The following is a 22467-nucleotide window of genomic DNA, read 5'->3' as shown; positions in this document are numbered from 1 at the left end:
TGAGTGCAAAAACTAAAGCATTTTAAGGGCCTGACACCCGGTTGATAGGTAGGCAGCTTCCACATATCAAAAGGTCAAAACGGCCCCCCTGAGTTATATAGACGAACATCTGAACTGGAGATTGAAGCTTCACACCCAAAAGTCCAAAATGAAGTTTCAAATGCTAATTGGGTACAATAGCCAAAGTCCCTTGGGGGCCTGACTTCTGGTTGGTGAGTAGGCAGCTTTCTGTAGGTCAAGAGGTCAAAACGCCCCCCCCCCCCGGATTATAAAGACGAAGATCTGAACAGTAGATTGAAACATCACACCCAAAATTTGAGTCCAAAATGAAGTTCCAAATGCTAATTGGGTACAATAGCCAAAGTGTTTTGAGGGCAGAACTCCGGATTAGTAAGTAAGCAGCTTCCACACGCCTAGAGGTCAAAATCCCCCACCCCACCCCCCGACAGGGGCGGGGTTTTGACCCCTGTGCATGTTGAAGCTGCCTTCCCTAGGTTAGGCCCCCAAAACACGTTCCTTTTGGACTCAAACTTTTGGGGGGTTTGCAGCTTCCACATACAAAGGGGTCAAAGCAGCCCTCCGCTTGGCTTAGGAAAATCCAATTTTGAGCTGGAGAAAGAAACGTCACACCCACAATTTGAGCCTGAAATAAAGTTTATTCCAAATGCTAACTGAGTACAATACCAACCCCGTTTTTGGGGGAGCTGGTAAGTGATTGGTGGATAGGCAGTTTCCACACACCAAGGGGTCAAAACGACTCCCTAAGTTGTGTAGACCAAATTCTGAACTGGGGATCGAAGTGCCACACCCCAAAAATTTGAGTCCAAAATGTGGTGTGGTGTGGACCCGTAGTCCCACCCACCAAGATGCCTTACAGAGGCCACACCAAAACAATATTTTTTTCTTTCTATTTGAAAAGAAATCCAATAATCAAATTTTGTCATAAATTTAAGCCAAAATGTATTCTGCTACATGTCTTTGGTTAAAAAAATCCAGTTAAGTGTATAATAATTGGTTTGTGTGATGACGGAGAGATGTAGGCAGATGATCATGTACAGATGTGCGCAGGTGATCACGCCCATATGTGTGCAGATGATCATTGGGACATGTGATTTTACTGTTGCATATGTGGGGGACAGGTGTTTTTACTATGTGGGAACATGTGTTTTGGGGACTTTGTGTGTTTTAAATTGTGTGGGGACACTAGGCTGGTTAATCAGCGGCTCTGTATTTACATCACATGACGGCTGTGATTGGACACGCCCATCATGTGATCAGGAGGGCCAATCACAGAGCCCTCCTGACGATCTGAGATGTGCCGTGTCCGGGTGACATGAGCGCATCGGGATTGCGCCGCTGCGCGGGCGATCCCCCTCCTTCTGAATGTCCACTCAGAAGGAGAGAGCGCCCACCCAGCCGTATATGTACAGTGACTGGGTGGGATGTGGTTAAAAAATGTATTGTTTCTACATAATAATGGAGGAAATTTGTTCAGCTCTAATGCAAAGTCCATCCTTTATTTCCTCTGCTTGAAGGCCAAACAGCCATGAAAATAATGACTCTCTACATTGTATTGCACTACTTATGCTCACGTTGTTTGAGGTCTTTGTATAGAAGAACTCTCACGGTTAGTGAAAATTAGAATACTGGTCCATAAATACGTGTTTCTATACCTTGCTTTGTCTCCGCAATGAGCAGTTGATGTGTTTCCGAAAAAAAAATGCCTTTCTCCCTCCCAACATAGAAACTCGATTTGTGGGCTCATCTGTCACTTCCCTCTTGTTTTACTGAGAACCCCTGTAGGGAGCGCTGTCACTTCCCCTTTTCTTCTCCCTCTGTCTTTCCAAGAGGGTTCGGCTAGATCCGTCACCCAAAGGTTGCTAGGACACCAGGTGGCTTGGCTTACTCTGTGTCCTTGGTTGCTAGGACTCAGGCTGTCATGAATTAGAGCGGAGACTGCGAGCCAACATCAGCGCCTGACATCACAAACGCGCTTCTGGAATAATAGTCAAATATTCCCATAGACACACTCCTAAACCTTGTGGACAGCCTTCCCAGAAGAGTTGAAGCTGTTATAGGTGTCTCAATACTTTTGGTAATATCGTGTGTGTGTGTGTGTGTGTGTGTGTGTGTGTACTTACACATTTTAATGATTATAATATCTGACATAACAAAATTATAACCCTGTAAATATTTAATATTACATGCAAAAAGAGAAAAAAAATCCTGTGCCCTGAGCTCCTTGAACCAGTCCAACAAGTTCATTAACACATGAATAGGAGAAGCCTAGCTTCTAAAACAAATACAGTGAACCTTCCCAGAAGAGTTGAAGGTGTTATAACTGCAAAGGGCGGGACCAACTCAATATTGAACCCTACGGACTAAGACTGGGATGCCACTTAAAGTTCATGTGCAGCTAAAGACAGGCGTCCTAATACTTTTGGTAATCTAGTGTAACTCCTGTAGACCTCCTGTCTGTATGTGGCTATCCTAACATTGCACTCCCCCCCTTTGGCTGCCCGTATCTCTCCAGGCATCACACATCTACAAGCACCAGCGTGCCCATTCATCCATTTTTTTTTGGTGAAATTTGTAGTGCCCCCCCCCCCCTCAGCAGGAGATCCCCAGGCTTACAAGAGACAACCAATGTCAAGTGTTACTTGCTGGATGCCGGCAAAATGTTTAGGTCGGCGGTAGATGATACGGTTCTCAACGCTTCGAGTTCTGATGTTAGTAGCTTATAAAACATCAAAAGGAGAAATTTGTGCCGTGTCTGTACCATTATCCATGCCAGTCAGCATGGTGCCAGCTTCCAATGAGGAGCATGTGAAGGGGGAACGTGTCCTTTTTCTTCAAGGTTATGGAAATCAGAATCCACCCCCACAGGTACCGGTGCCAAGGTGTAGGATCAGCTGCACCCAGTCGGGAGAGAGGAGCAGATGCTGGAATTATTTTTACACCTCGGCTTTGATGCTGCTTGGCAGGGCCGACCGAGACCATGGAGCTGACACATGGATAGGCCTAATAGCCATGGGGGGGGGTGAGAGAGAGGCGGTGGTGACATGGCGGAGAACATTGGTGCCCGGAGGTGAGTGGTGGTGGGGGGGGGAGGTTAAGTAGGTGATAACGTTTCCTGTCCAGTGCTGGAAATATAACCCATTCATAAGCAGAGTTAATTGATGCCAAGACGCCACTTACCTGCATCAGTATGCATTGGTTTTAATGAATTTCCTCCTCCAGGTTTTCTTTTTTTAAATAGTTAAACCTATGGGGAAAAAAATGTAAAAATTTTACTTTTTCTGCATTTTACATTTTTTTCAATTCTTTATTGTTGGTATGAGACCAGTGCTGTCGGCTGTCACTGTGACCTTTCTTTATGTGAGGCTGATGGAAGAAAAGAGTTTGGTTCTTAGATGGGATAGGCTTCCTCAAAGAGATGAGTTATCAGGGATCAGCTAAAGGTGGACAACAGAGTAGGACATAGCCAGTTTGGGGTGTAGAGTTCCAGAGGGTGGGGTAAGAGGCTATGGAGAAGTCCTGGAGAGGAGCATGGGAGGAAGAGACGAGAGCAAGAAAGCAGGAGGTCTTGGGAGGAGCGGAGAAGACAGTTTGGATGATATTGTGGGACAAGATTGGTGATGTAGCTTGGGGCAGAGTTGTGGATGGCTTTGTATGTAGTTGGTTAGTATTTTGAAATTGTATTTGTTGGGAAAATCAGAAACCAATGAAGGACACTTAATGGATGCCAGTGGAGGGATTGGCAGAAAGGGGTAGAGGACACTGAATGAAAGCCAGTAAAGGGATTGGCAGAGAGGGGTGTATGACACTGAGTGGAGGCCAGTGGAGGGATTGGCAGACAGGGTTTAGGACACTTAATGGAAGCCAGTTGAGGAATTGGCAGTGAGGGGTGGAGGACCCTGAATGGAAGCCAGTGGAGGGATTGGTAGAGAGGGGTGGAAGACACTAAATGCAAACCAGTGGAGGGATTGGCAGAAATGGGTATAGAATACTGAGTGAAAAAAAGTGAAGGATTTGGTAGAGAGGGGTGGAGGACACTGAGGGAAGCCAGTGGAGGGATTGGCAGTGAGGGGTGGAGGACACCGAATGGAAGCCAGTGGAGGGATTGGCAGTGAGGGGTGGAGGACACTGAATGGAAGCCAGTGGAGGGATTGGCAGTGAGGGGTGGAGGACACCGAATGGAAGCCAGTGGAGGGATTGGCAGTGAGGGGTGGAGGACACTGAATGGAAGCCAGTGGAGGGATTGGCAGTGAGGGGTGGAGGACACCGAATGGAAGCCAGTGGAGGGATTGGCAGTGAGGGGTGGAGGACACTGAATGGAAGCCAGTGGAGGGATTGGCAGTGAGGGGTGGAGGACACCGAATGGAAGCCAGTGGAGGGATTGGCAGCGAGGGAAGGAGGACACTGAGTGGAGGCCAGTGGAGGGATTGGCAGAGAGGGGTGGAGGACACTGAATGGAAGCCAGTGGAGGGATTGGCAGTGAGGGATGAAGGACACTGAGTGGAGGTCAGTGGAGGGATTGGCAGTGAGGGATGGAGGACACTGAGTGGAGGCCAGTGGAGGGATTGGCAGAGAGGGGTAGAGGACACTGAGTGAAGGCCAGTGGAGGGATTGGCAGTAAGGGATGGAGGACACTGAGTGGAGGCCAGTGGAGGCCAGTGGAGGGATTGGCAGTGAGGGGTGGAGGACACTGAATGGAAGCCAGTGGAGGGATTGGTAGCGAGGGATGGAGGACACCGAGTGGAGGCCAGTGGAGGGATTGGCAGTGAGGGGTGGGGGACACTGAATGGAAGCCAGTGGAGGGATTGGCAGTGAGGGGTGGAGGACGCCGAGTGGATGCCAGTGGAGGGATTGTCAGAGAGGGGTGGAGGACACTGAATAGAAGCCAGTGGAGGGATTGGCAGAGAGGGGTGGAGGACACTGAATAGAAGCCACTGGAGGGATTGACAGAGGGGGGTGGCGGACACTGAATAGAAGCCAGTGGAGGGACTGGCAGAGAGGGATGGAGGACACCGAGTGGATTGGCAGTGAGGGGTGGAGGACACTGAATGGAGGCCAGTGGAGGGATTGGCAGTGAGGGGTGGTGGAAGTCCAGGGAGTTTGGGTAAAAGGAGTTAAATATCTGTGTTGCGATAAGCTTTCATGTTCCTCTTTATTTCCATTGATTGCACTCGTGTGTGTGTGTGTGTGGGGGGGGGGGGGTGCCAATCACCTGCCACTAAGCAAAGCGCCTCACGACCTCGTTTCTTGAATATATAATGCAATGTGACCTTTTTTAAAAGCCTCCCATTTTATAACTCCGCGTTGCGTCCTTATTATTTTTTATATATATATTTTTTAATTCCTATTGTACAGCAGATTTCCAATTAATGCATTTTATTAGACACCAAAGTGCTTAATTAGCATCGTGTAGCTTATGTGGCTCGTTAACATCTCGCTGAAAATAACTTGCAACTGAAGCTCCGAAGAGCCGCCGACGCCGCACTGGAAGTGCGTAGACCTGATTACCGGCGAAATGATGTTTTAAAGGGTATATATTATGAATGTTCCGGAATTTTATACAACTTCTGACGCAAGTAAAGGTTAGCCGGCAGCAAAGTGAAGGGTCGCCTCACCGGAGCGCATTGCATGCCGTATTTCTTTTTCTTTAATTATTTTGATAATTAAAGAAGAAAATCAATTCGCTAAACACTTTATTTCTTATATCTGCTGATTTTGTTATTTTATTAATATTTGCAGTTTATTTTATCTTTTTAAACTTGAAGACAAAAGTACAGTAACAGTGCAGAGAACGATATACATGTACAGGAGAGCTCTCGTTATATACATAGGCATTGTCTGCACCGCTACAGGAGAGCTCTCTTTACATACATAGGCATTGTCTGCACCGCTACAGGAGAGCTCCCCTTACATACGTAAGCATTGTCTGCACCGATACAGGAGAGCTCCCCTTACATAGGTAAGCATTGTCTGCACCGATACAGGAGAGCTCTCGTTACATACGTAGGCATTGTTTGCACCTCTACAGGAGAGCTCTTGTTGCATACGTAGTCATTGTCTGCACCGCTACAGGAGAGCTCCCGTTACATACGTAGGCATTGTCTGCACCGCTACAGGAGAGCTCCCGTTACATACATACTGTAGGCATTGTCTGCACCGCTACAGGAGAGCTCCCGTTATATACGTAGGCATTATCTGCACCGCTACAGGAGAGCTCTCGTTACATACGTAAGCATTGTCTGCACCGCTACAGGAGAGCTCTCGTTACATACGTAGGCATTGTCTGCACCGCTACAGGAGAGCTCTCTAATTACATATGAAGGCGTTGTCTGCACCACTACAGGAGAGCTCTCGTTACATACGTAGGCATTGTCTGCACCGCTACAGGAGAGCTCTCTTTACATACATAGGCATTGTCTGCACCGCTACAGGAGAGCTCCTGTTACATACGTAGGCATTGTCTGCACTGCTACAGGAGAGCTCTCGTTACATACGTAGGCATTGTCTGCACCGCTACAGCAGAGCTCCCGTTACATACGTAGGCATTGTCTGCACTGCTACAGGAGAGCTCTCGTTACATACGTAGGCATTGTCTGCACCGCTACAGGAGGGCTCCTGTTGCATACGTAGGCATTGTCTGCACCGCTACAGGAAGGCTCCTGTTACATACGTAGGCATTGTCTGCACCGCTACAGGAGGGCTCCTGTTACATACGTAGGCATTGTCTGCACCGCTACAGGAGGGCTCCTGTTACATAGTAGGCATTGTCTGCACCGCTACAGGAGGGCTCCCGTTACATACGTAGGCATTGTCTGCACCGCTACAGGAGGGCTCCTGTTACATACGTAGGCATTGTCTGCACCGCTACAGGAGGGCTCCTGTTACATACGTAGGCATTGTCTGCACCGCTACAGGAGGGCTCCTGTTACATAGTAGGCATTGCCTGCACTGCTACAGGAGAGCTCCTGTTACATACGTAGGCATTGTCTGCATCGCTACAGGAGAGCTCTCTTTACATACATGGGCATTGTCTGCACCGCTACAGGAGAGCTCTCGTTACATACATAGGCATTGTCTGCACTGCTACAGGAGAGCTCTCATTGCATACGTAGGCATTGTCTGCACCGCTACAGGAGAGCTCTCGTTACATACGTAGGTATTGTCTGCACCGCTACAGGAGAGCTCTCGTTACATACATAGGCATTGTCTGCACCGCTACGGGAGAGCTCCCGTTACATACGTAGGCATTGTCTGCACCGCTACAGGAGAGCTCCCGTTACATATGTAGGTATTGTCTGCACCGCTACAGGAGAGCTCTCGTTACATACATAGGCATTGTCTGCACCGCTACGGGAGAGCTCCCGTTACATACGTAGGCATTGTCTGCACCGCTACAGGAGAGCTCCCGTTACATATGTAGGGACCGGTCTAGTAGTGCTAGAGCAATAGGGGATAAAGCTGTGCAGGGATTGATCTATACCAATGATAGGGGACTATTCCTCCCACTGACACCAACAATGGGGCACTATTCCTTCCACTGACACCAACAATGGGGCACTATTCCTTTCACTGAGATCAATGATACAACACTATTTCTCCTTCTGATATCAATGATGGAGCACAATTTCTTCCACTGACACCATTGATGGGGGACTATTCCTTCCTCTGACTCCAATGATGGGGCACCCTTCCTTCCACTGACACCACTGATGGGGCACTATTCCTCCCACTGACACCAATGATGGGACACTATTCCTCCCACTGACACCAATGATGGGGCACTATTTCTCCCACTGACACCAATGATGGGGGCACTATTCCTTCCGCTTCCAACAGCAGCTTTTCCGACAGCAGTTTTTCCACACGTGTTCTAACTGCTGCTGATTGGCAGTTAATAATAGGGGCGCGCAAAGAAACAAATGATGCGGTTTGATTAAAGCTTAGCTTGTTTGTTCAAGTTTGCGAAACACTGTTAAAGAATGTGACTACAATCGAGGGAAATGCGGAGCAATCCATCATCACCGACAGATCCTCACCGTAATGTATTATTTTTCATTTTTCTCTGACAGAGTTCTAGAAGGATCTATTCCTCTCCTCCAAGACTCCACATCTCCCTCATTCCGAGAGCCTACCATCCGACAGATCAAGCAGGAAGTCACTCTGGGGGGGGCCCCCCGGAACGGCTCTGAATGCTAATATCTGATGATGGGGGCCACGTTGTTGGCTCTCCGAAATCATCTGGAATGTCAGCTGTCGGGTGATGTCAGCTTTCACATTACCTGATCTGTTATCAGGCTGAGAGATGGAGAATGAGCACGATCGTCATCAGAGGAAATGAGACGTGAAAATCATTTCACAGCCTGTCATGGTGGCTCTGGAGGGTCCATATTTCTCCCGGAGCCTTCACAAGCTGCAGGTTCTTCTTGACTCTATTGTGTTTTTGTAGAGGTTTCTTTTATTATCACTCTCTCATAGTACCCCCAGACTCCCAAAGAGATCTCAGCCACAGAATGCCTCTCAACCACCCATAGTGCCTTTAGTCCCCACAGTGCCCGTCAACCTCTCACAGTACTCCCTGGTCCCCTTACAGTCCTCAGTGCCCCGCAATATCTCATAGTACATAACTACACCAGTTGATCCTGCTAGAAATCCAGTGTGTGCTTGCTACTGATTTCCAGTAATGAGCTCTGCACCGGAATCCCAGTCCGTGTTGCCAGCCCTGCCCAGTTCTCCTCTGCTGGACTACATAACATCTCCTCATCGTCCGAACACGAGTGTGAGGGGTGTTGTAGTCCAAAAAGGGAGAAGTAGGCCGGGCTGATAACACTGCCGAGATTTGAGCCCAGGAGAGGCAGCATTGTCTGCTCAATACTGGATGTTGGGCGTTCACTGGGTTTCTGACAGATCAACAGGTATTTGTAAATAGATAAAGCACAGTATATAGTGCCTGATTCTCCTGAGGAAGCTACTAATCGTGGCGAAACATGTAGAGAGAATTTCTTGAAACTGTATTGTATCATCGGATGGATTTTCTATATTCTGTCAGTTTTAACTTTTATACATTTTTTTATTTAAATGTTGTTGTAATTTTGCATCCTCAAAATCCTCAAACCCCTATTTTTTCTAAAAAGCACAGGCATTGTCCACGTTTTTCTTTTACCTCGGAGTTGTATTTAATATTTTTTTCTGATGTTTTGTGAAGTAAATAGTTGACAGAGAAGGGAGTTCATGTTGTCCTCGAATTGATATCTTGCTCAGGTCACAGTACATCTTGTATCGTTGTGTCTGCTCATTGTGTTGGCTGTGTCATTGTTGTGTGAAGGATACATTGTCCTTATCAGAGCTACAGAGAAACTCGATGACGGTTTTCTTTTCTTTTGAATTCTATAACTTCATTACGTTTCATGTTCTGGAGGGCAATAACATCGTAGTAAATGTTTCTTGGATGGAAGGAAAAAAAGAAACCTTGGCAATTGTTTGCTACCGTTGGCTTTAGAACACTAAGTGCAGTGGCGGCTGGTGGGGTCTTCTTTTGGGGGGGCGGCAAACAAACGGCACCCCCCCCAGGTGGCGCAGCACTGAGGCAGCAACCCCCACTGGGCGGCGCGGCACTGAGGCAGCAACCCCCACTGGGCGGCGCGGCACTGAGGCAGCATCCCCCACTGGGCGGCGCGGCACTGAGGCAGCAACACGCCGGGGCGGAGCGGTCCGGCACTTACCCACTCGTGTGGAGGGGCTGTGGTGTCCTCTCCTTCTCTCCTGGAGTGCAGGCAGCAGCGGCTCCGGTGTCCGCTCCTCAACCTTCCTCCTCCGTGTGTCTCCTCTTCCACCAAAGCGCTAGACATCCAATAGGATCGCCTGACGCTTTGGCCAATCGGGAAACAGGTTTTCCTGTCTCCTGATTGGCGGGGAGGAATTTTAGTGTGAGAATGGCGAAGATTCATTTGCTATCGTCACAAAACTGGGTGGGCTTTGGAGCGCAATGCTCTGCGCCATGAGGCCACCCTTTTTTTAAGCCTATTAGAGACTCTGGCTCTAATCAGGTGCTAAAAAAAACACCCCCCCCCATTGGAATCCATGGTCCGGTGCCCTGATATGTAGATCAGGGGGCCAGACGCATTGATAGGGGAGGCGGTGCCCATGCGCCCTCTATGGACGGGCCACCACTGGCTAAATGTCATCTATTTAGGTCCGGTGCCCTGATATGTAGATCAGGGGGCCGGACGCATTGATAGGGGAGGCGGTGCCCGTGCGCCCTCTATGGACGGGCCACCACTGACTAAATGTCATCTATTTAGCGGGTCAATCTACTTTCACCACTTCCTTACCATGACGTCCTTGACTTTCAGGGGGGATATCTGAATGATGGGTGCAGCTACAGGCATCATTCAGATATCAATATTTTCAGCTGGCAATTCTGTGCACTACTCCCAGGTCACGTAACGGCTCTCTGCCCCTACAGTGCTCTCCAACCTCTCACAGTGCTCCCAGGCCCCCCTAACAGCCCTTAGTCCCCAGAGTGCCCATTAACCTCCCATAATACCCCCAGGCCCTCTAAGAGCCCTCGTCTCCAAGTTGCCCCTCAACCTCTCACAGTACCCCAGGCCCTCTAAGAGCCCTCAGTCCCCACAGTGCCCCTCAACCTCTCCCTAGTACTCCCAGGTTTCCAAAGAGCCCACAGTAACCTCAACCTCTCAAGACACCTATCGCCACAAACCCCATTCCCCCTAGTCCATCATACCCCTCACCCCACCTCGCTCGTCCGTCCCCCTACCAGCCCCGCACTTACCCCATCTAGCTGTTTTGGCTCTGTAACGGAACGTCCCACACTTCGCTTGAGTGCTTCCGTCATATACCGCTTCCTATCAGTCTGGATATAGATATCAGATATTCCAGCTGCTCACAACGAGACGAGACTTGTTTGTCTGCTGAACATGGAGTGTTTATTGGAACCAAGAATACAACCTTATATACAGTTAAAGAGGAGATAACCAGAACATAAATTAACATGAGCTAATTAACTAATCATTTGCCCAGACTAGGCGACTCATAGATGTGACCTTTCAGGGTAGACGTCACGTCTCCTCGCTCACCTGCTATACAATACACATTATCATAAGTGTAAACACAGGACATCTTTACACAATAGCAGGGTCAATTAGCACAGAGAACAGATAGATGACTGGAGATGAGGGCATTAGCATCTCCTTACACTGTATGTCCCAACAGTATGAATCAGTCACTCTAATATGGCATATACAGGGTCCCCAGGCATACAGCTCACAAAGAGCACCGTTCCCCCAAATGCCAGGGCCCATGATTGCAAGTCGAGCATTCAGTCCCCTCCAAAAGCCTCTGTCCCAGGTGAGTCTGTCACAGGCTCCTTCCTGTGTCTCCTCATGGCGGCGGCTTCCCCCTCGGCGGCCTTCACCCTGCATCTCCGGCTTCATGGCGGCTTCCTCCTCGGCGATCTCCCTCCTTCTTCCCTCGGTGGCCAATACAATCGCTTCTCCTCTCCTCCAATCTGGTCTTAAGACCTGATTGGCCAGGAGGAGGATCAGGAAGACAATAGCAAATATTACTTTGCTATTGTCACACAACGGGGTGGGCTCAGGGCGCAATGCTCTGCGCCCCAAGCCCACCCTTTTTTTGAACCAATTAGAGCCTCAGCCTCCAATCATGTGCTTCACAAAAAAAAAACATTGGAATCCATGCGTCCGGCGCTCTGCATGTAGATTAGGGGGGGCGGCGCCCCTGTACCCTTAATGGACGGGCTGCCACAATAGATATTTGTATTTTTTTTTTGCACACAGTAGAGGGTCTAACTTGCTGAAAGGTGGAGAGGAGTTTGACTCTTTTGGAGCACAATGATCTATTGCTGAATATTCATCCCGTGTCCCGGCACCACTTAGCCCTGGTTAATGGCGGAGGACGTACCCGGTGTACGGCTGATTGCAGAAAGCGGCGGCTCCTCTCCACAATTTGTGTGACTTTGGCACCGCGGGGGTCTTCCAGCTCCTGGGGAGTTTAAGAGGCATTAATGGCCTTTTTTTTTGCCAAGCTAAGATCATAAAAACGTGATAAACTCCTTGAAGATAAAAAAAAAGAGAAAGCTTTTGAAGAAATGACAAGGTTGCCCAGGGAATAAACCCCCCCCCAAAAAAAGAGTAAAGTGCGCCTTGAGAGGCAGACGGAGAACGACGCAAAAGCATACTCCTTCACTCTGCGCCATCTTAACCTTTCACGGAGTGTTGTTGGCCGCACCTGTATCACTTGAGATAACTCTTCCCTTCCTCCTTCAACTCTTCACCGCAAAGGCGGCTCTGCTTCAGAGGTACTAGATGGGCAAACATGGACGGTTCTCATTGAAGTTGGCTCGGGGGACACTCTGTGCCACGTGACCGATCAGATTGGTATTGCCACGTTCATGTCATCGCCAAAGTCATTTTTGTTATTTTTTTAATCTGCAGCTTTCATTTAAAAAACTTCCCTGTAGGTCCTTGCTCAGGCACTTCCTGTCATAGGGTGACCACGTTCTGTCTCCCAGTTGCTCCCCTGCGTTGTCACACTGGCTTTCCGATGATGATTTAAAGTGGCCATTCAAGACACATCAACACAGACATTGTTGTCACCAGGAAATCCGCTCTGAGAGAAATTCCAATCACTAGAGTGCATGTAGACAGGAAGTGGCTGCAACGCGTTTCGCAGAGAGCTTCGTCAGGAGTTCTGTCATGAATATGCAGTAATGTTTGTCAGCTTAACTCTCCTCCATGTGTTCACCTTTAGAGGCCAGCCACTCTCACCTGGCTGCTTAAGTAATCTCTCCTCAAAGCATGGCTCCACTCCAGGCCCTATCAGAGGACTCAATAATAACCTGTACACTGCAAGCCAGCCCTGCTGATCAACATTGTGTGTTTAGCTTTCGTGTGCGACTTGCTGTGCCTTTTACGTCTGATTCCAGTTACTGATCTTGGCTTGTTCTCGACTATCCCTGCCTGCTTGTGACCCTGACTTTTGGCGTGTTCTATGTATATCCTTGTCTGCTAGTCGCCCCTGACCTTTGGCTTATCCCCTTACTATCTCTTGTTATCCTGGGCTGCTGCTTCCTCTCTATCCTCCTGTAGCCTACTGTGAGCGTGAGCTGGGAGACCCTGGGGGCCACGACCTGGAGCTAGTTGAAGCTCAGTCCATCCTCGCCACTAGAGGCTCTGGTGAACACCTGCTGGCTTAGACTCCACGCCCTGGGGAATCTTATGCTCTAGCTCCCTGTGGGATCTGTGTTGGTGCTCCAGTGGACCTGCCTTCCTTAACCACCCCGAGTTCAATCCGCAGCAGTCAGCCGTAGGGTCCACTACCTTAGCAGTGCACTCCTGACCCCAATGGTGTGCATCTCTCACCTGGCCTCAGGTGACCTGATAAGTTCAGAGGGCCATCACTGGAGTGCATGTAGACAGGAAGTGTCTGCAATGCTTTTTTCGCAGAGAGCTTCATCAGGAGTTGAGAACCATCAACGAAGTGCATTTGGACAGGAAGTGGCTGCAACGCATTTCGCAGAGAGCTTCATCAGGATGGGTTTAACCAATCTATTTTTTTTGTACAATTCTCCTTTAAGGGGGTGTGGCAGGAGGTGTGTCCTATGCCTGCTTACTTTTTCTGATAGGTGTCCCTCCTTCTCATCTCAAAAAGTCGGGAGGTGTGTCTACCTCCCACATTGGGGTTAATATACGAAAGGCAAATCAACTTTGCAAGGTAAATTTCACCACATTCACTAAGCTCTGGAAAAAAAATCCCTTGCAAATTAATCAGTTGATTTGCTTTTAGTAAATCGGCTCCTTTGAAGCAAGATGGGGAGGTTGCAGCTTTGAAAGTCGACTGTCAGATTCTGTCCAGCTTGTTTTCACTTTAATATATTTAAAGCGCATCCAAAGAAGAAGAGAAAGCGATTGTACTGACCTTGTATCTTCTTTTATTGGATGTTCTAGTAGAGGGAGTCATATTGGTGCTCTTTCTATGACCCGGCCATCTGACGCCCCTTGTATGTCTGCAGTCACCCTTCGCGCCCCCCCCCTCCTTTCTGTACGTTCCGTCATTGGACGCATGGCCAAGATGGCGTCTAAATGACTTGCTAAATTATCCTCCTCCTGGAGAACAGAAGCTGCTGTAATTCACCTGATAAAATTACCCGGTGCGCTCTAAACAGTTAACGTCGTCTGAACATATGTCCATTTGGCGCTGGATGCATCTGGCGCGCGTCCCTTCCGCGTAGAAACCATCAGCGACAGGCAGACTGATCGAATTTCACATTTAATAGTGAAGGTAACGGAGATGAGGCAATTCACTGCAAATGGCCGGCGTCCCAGTTAGAGAGGCTGTTCTTTCATATATTCCAACTTATAGCACAGAGGACAGGAAGGCGAGGGGTGGATAATCCTTCCTCCTTCTTTCTCCTCTTCCTCTTTCTTCATCCTCCTCCTTTCTTCTTCCTCCTACCTTGTTTTTTCTTCATTCTTCTTTCTTTCTTCTTCTTTCTTCTTCTTTTCTCTTTTTCCAACCTTCTTCTTTCCCCTTCCTTCCTTCCTTCCTTCCTTCCTTTCTTTCTTTCTGTTTTTCTCTTTCTTTCTTTCTTTCTTTCTTTCTTTCTTTCTTTCTTTCTTTCTTTCTTTCTTTCTTTCTTTCTTTCTTCCTTCCGTCCTTCCTTCCTTATTCTTTCCCCTTCCTTCCTTCCTTATTCTTTCCCCTTCCTTCCTTCCTCTTCTTCCTTCCTTCTTCTTTCCTCTTCTTCCTTCCTTCCTCCTTTCTTCTTTCTTCTTCCTTCCTTCCTTCTTTCCTCTTCCTGCCTGCCTTCTTCTTTCCTCTTCTTTCTTTTCTTCCTTCCTTCCTTGCTTCTTCTTTCCTCTTCTTTCTTTTCTTCCTTCCTTCCTTCTTCTTTCCTCTTTTTCTTTCGTTCCTTCTTTCCTCTTGTTCCTTCCTTCTTTCTTTCTCCTTCCTTCCTTCTTCTTCCTTCCTTATTTGTTCCTCTTCCTTCTTTCCTCTTCCTCCCTTCCTTCCTTATTCTTTCCTCTTATTCCTTTCTTCCTTCCTTCATTCTTTCCTCTTCTTTCTTCCTTCCTTCCTTTTTTCCTCTTCCTTCCTCCCTCCCTCCCTTCTTCTTTGCTCTTCTTCTTTCTTTCCTTTTTCTTTCCTCTTCTTCCTTTCTTCCTTCTTTCCAATCCTTCCTTCCTTCCTTTTTCTTCCTTCCTTATTTCCTCTTCTTCCTTGCTCTTCTTTTTCTTCATTCTTCCCCCTTCTCCTTCCTTCTGCCTTTTCTTCCTTCTTTTTCCTCCTTTCTTCTTCTTCTTCTTTGTTCTTCCTTCCTTCCTTCCCTTCCTTTTTTCCTCTCCCCCTTCCTTCCTTCTTCCCCCTTCCTTCCTTCTTCCCCCTTCCTTCCTTCTTCTTTCCCCTTCCTTCCTTCTTCTTTCCCCTTCCTTCCTTCTTCTTTCCTCTTCTTCTTTCTTTCTTTCTTCTTCCTTCTTTCCTCTTCCTGCCTTCTTTCCTCTTCCTGCCTTCCTTCTTCATTCCTCTTCTTTCTTTCTTTCCTTCCTTCCTTCTTTGCTTCTTCTTTCCTCTTCTTCTTTCGTTCCTTCTTTCCTCTTGTTCCTTCCTGTCACCATCAGGAAACCAGCCATGAGAAATGCTATACAGGTATCACTGGAGTGCATGCAGACAGGAAGTGGTTACAACGCATTTCGCAGAGCGCTTCATCAGGAGTTCAGCTATCACCGAGTGCATGCAGACAGGAAGTGGGTGCAACGTGTTTTACAGAGCGCTTCATCAGGAGTTTAGGAGTTGAAGGAAACAATTAAATTGCTGTATATACTCTGGTATAAGCCAAGTTTTTCAGCCCTTTTTTTAGGGCTGAAAATACCCCTCTCGGCTTATACTGGAGTCCGTGTACCTGAAGGGCTGCTGGCGTCCATTTTTTTGAAACTCGCGGCTTCCTCCTGGTCACGTCCTGTTCCGTGATAGGCGTTTGACACTGTGTTCAGTGTTCTGCCTATCATGGACCTTCTCTTGTCCGAGGATGAACGAACGTCCGTGATAGGTGGAACACTGAACACAGTGTCAAACGCCTATCACAGAATGGGACGGGACCAGGAGGAAGCTGTGAGTTTTAAAAAATGGACGCCGGCAGCGCAGCCTGTCAAGAATTTCAGGTACACTGCAATGGGCACAGTGAGGTAAGAGGCACAGTGGGACATGCAATGGGCACAGTGAGGGATGTAATGGGCACAGTGAGGCTGTAATGGGCACAGTGAGGTTGCAATGGGCACAGTGAGATAATGGGCACAGTGAGGTTGCAATGGGCACAGTGAGGTTGCAATGGGCACAGTAAGAATGGGCACAGTGAGGCGTGCAAATGGGCACAGTGAGGCGTGCAAATGGGCATTGTTGACCCTCTTTTCCGCTTACAGTAGCTGCTGCATTCTCACCCTAGCCTTTTACTCGAGTCAATAAGTTTTCCCATCATTTTGTGGTAAAATTGGGTGCCTTGGCTTATACTGGAGTATATACGGTACATCAATATATGGTCTAAGCCCATATCCACCCATCATAAATACCAAAGATGTCTTCTATATCTCATATAGTCCAGCTGAAACATTGTTACTAGTAACAGTTAAATATTACTTATTGTAGTTGAATTGTAAATCTGGTTGAAAAAATAAACATCCAGTAGTCCATCCAGTTCCACCGACACCACATCTGATGGAAGCTCTTCATCTGACTTCAAGGAGCTTTATAGATTTTCTTTTTTTTTTCCATCTCACGGCACCAAAACTGTAGGTACAGACGCCACACTTGTCAAATCTCTCCCCGCGTTTCGGGTGATCGTTCAGCCACACGTGAGACTCCTGCCAAGTCGTATACGCTTTACAAAGCACATGAGGCATGGAGGCTCCTGGAAGGGTTCCGGTGAATGACGGGAGGCGAGCGTTGTCCTGTCATGGACTGAAGAACGAGGCGGCGACGGCCAAGTCTGTGACCCCCTGACCCTTCCCCCGTCTCTGTGGTGTCACCAAGATGAATATTCATGTAGTTTTCTGGCTTTATCATTTATTCTGCATTTATTCCCCCCCCCCCCCATTTTTATTATTAACTGTTAATAAGGTAACAGCTCTGTATTTCTGGATATGTAATGAGCAGGGCTTTTTTTTTTCTTTTGAAACACCTCCAGCACTTAACGGGGTGTGCTGGGGAGATCTATTGCTACTGTGGTGGATCGATTGTTGCTGGGGAATATACTGATGCTGGGGTGGATCTGTTGCTGCCTGGGGGGGAATTATTGCTGCTGAAGGGGTCTGTTGTTGCTGGGACGGAACTATTGCTACTGGAGTAGATCTTTTGCTGCTGGGGGGATCTACTGCTGCTAGAGTGCATCAATTGCTGCCTGGGGGCATCTGTTGCTACTGGGTTGGATCTATTGTTGCTGGGGGGATCTACTGCTGCTGGGGTGGGTCTGTTTCTGGCCAGGGGTGGATCTGTTTCTGGCCAGGGGTGGATCTGTTTCTGGCCGGGGGTGGATCTGTTTCTGGCCGAGGGGTGGATCTGTTTCTGGCCGAGGGGTGGATCTGTTTCTGGCTGGCTGGGGGTGGATCTGTTTCTGGCTGGGGGTGGATCTGTTTCTGGCTGGGGGTGGATCTGTTTCTGGCTGGGGGTGGATCTGTTTCTGGCTGGGGGTGGATCTGTTTCTGGCTGGGTTTGAATCTGTTTCTGGCTGGGGGTTGATCTGTTTCTGGCTGGGGGTTGATCTGTTTCTGCCTGGGGGTGGATCTGTTTCTGGCTGGGATGGAATCTATATCTGCCTGTAATGGATCTGTTTCTGGCTGGGGGTGGATCTGTTTCTGGCTGGGGGTGGATCTGTTTCTGGCTGGGGGTGGATCTGTTTCTGGCTGGGGGTGGATCTGTTTCTGGCTGGGGGTTGATCTGTTTCTGCCTGGGGGTGGATCTGTTTCTGGCTGGGGATTGATTTGTTTCTGGCTGGGATGGAATCTATATCTGCCTGTAATGGATCTGTTTCTAGTTGGGGGTGGATCTGTTTCCGGCATCATTACAGCTGGGGTGGATCTGTTGCTGCTGTGGTGGAACCAGGGCCGATCCGCCCTATAGGCTCACTAGGCAAGCCGCTTAGGGCCCCCGAAATTACTAGAGGCCCCGCCTGGTGAGTGAGAAGTCATTTTTGGCCCCCACAACCCACAGCACCCCCCGCTTCTCCCTTTAATGTAAGATGTCATGTACGACAGCGGAACACCCCCTCCCCGCTTCTCAACTTTAACCTTAAATGTGACATGTCACCGTCGGCAGCTCCCCCCCCCCGCTCCTCAACTTTAATGTGACATGTCTTTTCGCTCAGGATCGGCACTGGGTGGAACTCTCTGCGAAACGCGTTGCAACCACTTCCTGTCTGCCTGCACCTATTCTCTCAGAAAAAGCCCTGGTAACGAGAAACAGGAGGGCTAAAATACTTTATTTTCCTGGGGAAGCTGATGCTCTAAGCTTCTTACAGTGCTGAGCACATGGCCTCGGTCTTTGCTATTGGGGAGGATATGCCAAGCTTTTGGATCCTCCTCATTTACAGATGACATGACCACCTCCTTCATGGCCTAGCCCTAGGCCTTTACATATGTGATCGGCAGGTGTACAGTAGATCTCTACATTTCCTTAGACTCAGAACATTATTTGATCCTTCAGGTCGTTGGAACATTTTAGGTTTTCTGCCTCGAATTATTAAACTCCTCGTACACAGATTTTGTTTAAGCTGTAAATATATTTCTATTCCCCAGATAGCTCTGGGTGGAGATTCGGCGCCCTCCACAGGTGACGGTTCCCATCCTCTTTGCTTCCCGCGGGGCCCTTTCTCTCTGATCTGGAGGGGGGGGGGAGGAACCCAATCACCGTGGTAAAATAGGATTCACGGCGCGAGGATTCAGATAGAATCTTCTTCCCGGTTTAATCTACTTGTTTCCAGTGAGTTGCTTTATCCCTGATGGGAAATCCATTACCAGATAGGCAATCATCATCTTGTGATTGAACCGATAACCCCGGGCTAGAAGGAGATTTTTATTTTAAGGATGGGGGGGGGAGGGGGGAGAGCTAGCACCAATCGGGAAGAGCAAATCGTTTTGCGAATCTGGAGAATTGGCGCAGTTATGAACATTTTCTTTGTAAGCCGCTGAGAATTGAGACATTCAAATGTAGACGATCGTGGGTCACCGATTCCCGGAGATTGGGACGTTTTTTTTTGTGAGGACGGGAAATGTTGGGGGTTGGACATGGTGGCCTCCATATGCTTGCTGCTCATTATGTTTGACTGTCTTTGGCCAAGACTCCGAGCGTCTCCTCCAACAATTACCATATACCGTATACTCGAGTATAAGCCGATCCGAATATAAGCCGAGGCACCTAATTTTACCACAAAAAAATGGGAAAACGTATTGACTCGAGTGTAAGCCTAGGGTGGGAAAGAGGGTCAGCAATGCCCATTTGCAGCGTGACTGTGCTCATTGCCAGCGTGACTGTGCCCATTGCATGCCTCCCTGTGCCCATTGCATGCCTCCCTGTACCCATTGCATGCCTCCCTGTGCCCATTGCATGCCTCACTGTGCTTATAGTATGCCTCACTGTGTCCATTGAGCCTGTCATACTCATGTACATGGGAGGAGCCTGTGATACTCATGTACATGGGAGGAGCCTGTGATACTTGTGTACATGGGAGGAGCCTGTGATACTTGTGTACATGGGAGGAGCCTGTGATACTTGTGTACATGGGAGGAGCCTGTGATACTCATGTACATGGGAGGAGCCTGTGATACTCATGTACATGGGAGGAGCCTGTGATACTCATGTACATGGGAGGAGCCTGTGATACTTGTGTACATGGGAGGAGCCTGTGATACTTGTGTACATGGGAGGAGCCTGTAATACTCATGTACATGGGAGGAGCCTGTGATACTTGTGTACATGGGAGGAGCCTGTGATACTTGTGTACATGGGAGGAGCCTGTGATACTTGTGTACATGGGAGGAGCCTGTGATACTTGTGTAGATGGGAGGAGCCTGTGATACTTGTGTACATGGGAGGAGCCTGTGATACTCTTGTACATGGCATTTTTCAAATTTTTTATTTTTAATACATTTGCAAAGATTTCAAACAAGCTTCTCTCACGTTGTCATTATGGGGGATTTTTTGTAGAATTTTGAAGAAAATAATGAATTTAATCCATTTTGGAATATGTCTGTAACATAACAAAATGTGGAAAAAGTGAAGCGCTTGTGAATACTTTCCGGATGTCTTTTAACCTTACAGCAAGGACAAAACTATAGCCGTCCTTTTATCGCCGCCGCTGTCGGCCTCTCCCCCGCTCTGGAAAGACGAGGGCTAATCGGCCTCCGCCGCGTATTCCATCCAGCTCAGCGCCTCGTTATCCGTCACGGGTCCCGGCCTCGGGAGTGTCGCGGGTCTAAAGCCGCGGAATCCACAGGGGCCCCGGAGATTGGATGTCTTCTGAGCTTATTGTAGCGGCGTGCTCTGGGAGCGCTCGCAGGTGTGCGCCGCCTTTACATATCAGCCCCTCCGGGGGCCAGGAATCAATATGTCGCCTTTCATTGAGCCCCGCGGCTAAAGGAGAACTCCGGAGAGAGAAGTGAATTCCACCACAGCAATCTTCTTTTAGGTAGAAGAAGCCGACATGACTTCTAACATGAGCGGCTCCGGAATCCATGGACATTGAATGAGCCCTTCCTTGTGTTGGTTTCTTTTTTTACCTTCTGTAATTAGCCAAAAATTCAGAATTCCTGTCTTTGAAAAAGTATTCATACCCCCTGAAATTCCCCACATTTTCTCATGTGACAACCAAAATCTTCAATGTATCTTATTGAGATTTTATGTGATGGACCAACACAAAGTGTCACATAATTGTGAAGTGGAAGGAAAATGATAAATGATGCAAATAAATATGTGAAAAGTGTGGGGGGGGGGCATTTGTATCCCCACCTTCTTTACTCTGATACCCCTACCTAAAATCTAGTGAAACCAATTGCCTTCAGAAGTCACCTAATTAGTAAATAGAGTCCACCTGTGTGGGTCATTTAATCTCAGTATAAATACAGCTGTTCTGTGAAGCCCTCAGAGGTTTGTGAAAGGGTCTGTTGATGTAAAAAAGGGGGGTTTTGACAAGAAGGGACTGTGATGTGGACTCTGATGTGAAGGGGGGACCCTATTGTGAAAAGGGGAGTTATGATGAAAAGAGAGGACTGTGATGGGGGGGGGGGACTCTGATGTGAAGAAAGGGGAGACTGTTAATGTGAAAGGGGGGTTCTGATGAGAAGGGAGGGGCTCTGTTTTGAAAGAGGGGCTTCGAAATGTATAGGAGGCTCTGATTAGAAGAGGAGACTCTAATGTGAAAGGAGTGGTTCTGATAAGGGAGGACTGTGATTGAGGGGGGGGGGCTCTAATGTGAAAGGGGAGACTCTTGATGTGAGAAGGGGGAACTCTGACTTAAAGGGGGGCTCTGCTGTGGAGAAGGGGGGGCTCTGATTTGACAGAGAGGCTTTGAGATTACAAGGGGGCTCTGATTAGAAGAGGAGACTGATGTGAAAGGGGGGGGGGGTTCTGATGAGAAGGAAGGACTGTGATTGGAGGGGGACTCTGATGTGAAAGGAGAGACCGTTGATGTGAAAGGTGGTTCTGATGAGAAGGGAACACTGTGATGGAGGGGAGGGGGGCTCTGATGTGAAGGGGGGAACTGTGATGTAAAGAGGGGGGCTCTGATTTAAAAGAAATGCTCAGAGATAAGAATAATGGGGTTCTGATTAGAAGAGGAGACTCTGATGTGAAAAAGGGGGTTCTAATGAGAAGGGCGGGGGGGTTCTGATGTAAAATAAAAGGCTCTGATGAGAGGGGAGGACTGTGATGAGGGGGGGGGCTCTGATTTGAAAGAGGTACTTGAAAATAAAAGGGGGCTCTGATTGGAAGAATATACTCTGATGTGAAAGGGGGGTTCTGATGAGAAGGGAGGACTGTGATGGGGGGGTGACTCTGATGTGAAAGGGGAGACCGTTGATGTAAAAAGGGGGGTTCTGATGAGAAGGGACTCTGATGAGAAGGGGAGACCCTGTTGTGAAAAGGGGGGTTCTGATGAAAAGAGAGCACTGTGATGGGGGGGGGGGTTCTGATAAGAAGGGAGGGGCTCCGATTTGAAAGAGGGGCTTTGAAATAAGGAGGCTATGTTTAGAAGAGGAGACGCTAATGTTAAAGGGGGGGGTTCTGATGAGAAGGGAGGACTGTGATGGGGGGGGGGGGGGACGACTCTGTGAAAGGGAAGACTCTTGATGTGGTAAGATGGTTCTGATGAGAAGGGAGGGGGCTCTGATTAGAAGAGGAGACTGATGTGAAAGGGGGGGGGGTCTGATGAGA

The 22467-nt window shown here is 48.4% G+C and overlaps 1 protein-coding gene across 2 annotated transcripts in view; it reads left to right on the top strand.

Moving 5' to 3' along the window:
* The window catches only part of IGSF21 (immunoglobin superfamily member 21), a 465054-nt gene that overhangs the window by 239612 nt on the left and 202975 nt on the right, over positions 1-22467 (top strand). The gene's annotated exons all lie outside the window — the stretch shown is intronic.

The sequence above is a fragment of the Rana temporaria genome, chromosome 10, assembly GCF_905171775.1.
Source record: "Rana temporaria chromosome 10, aRanTem1.1, whole genome shotgun sequence".
NCBI lineage: Eukaryota > Metazoa > Chordata > Amphibia > Anura > Ranidae > Rana > Rana temporaria.
Note: the sequence above shows the minus strand (reverse complement) of the source record. Positions and strands in the feature narration are given on the sequence as shown.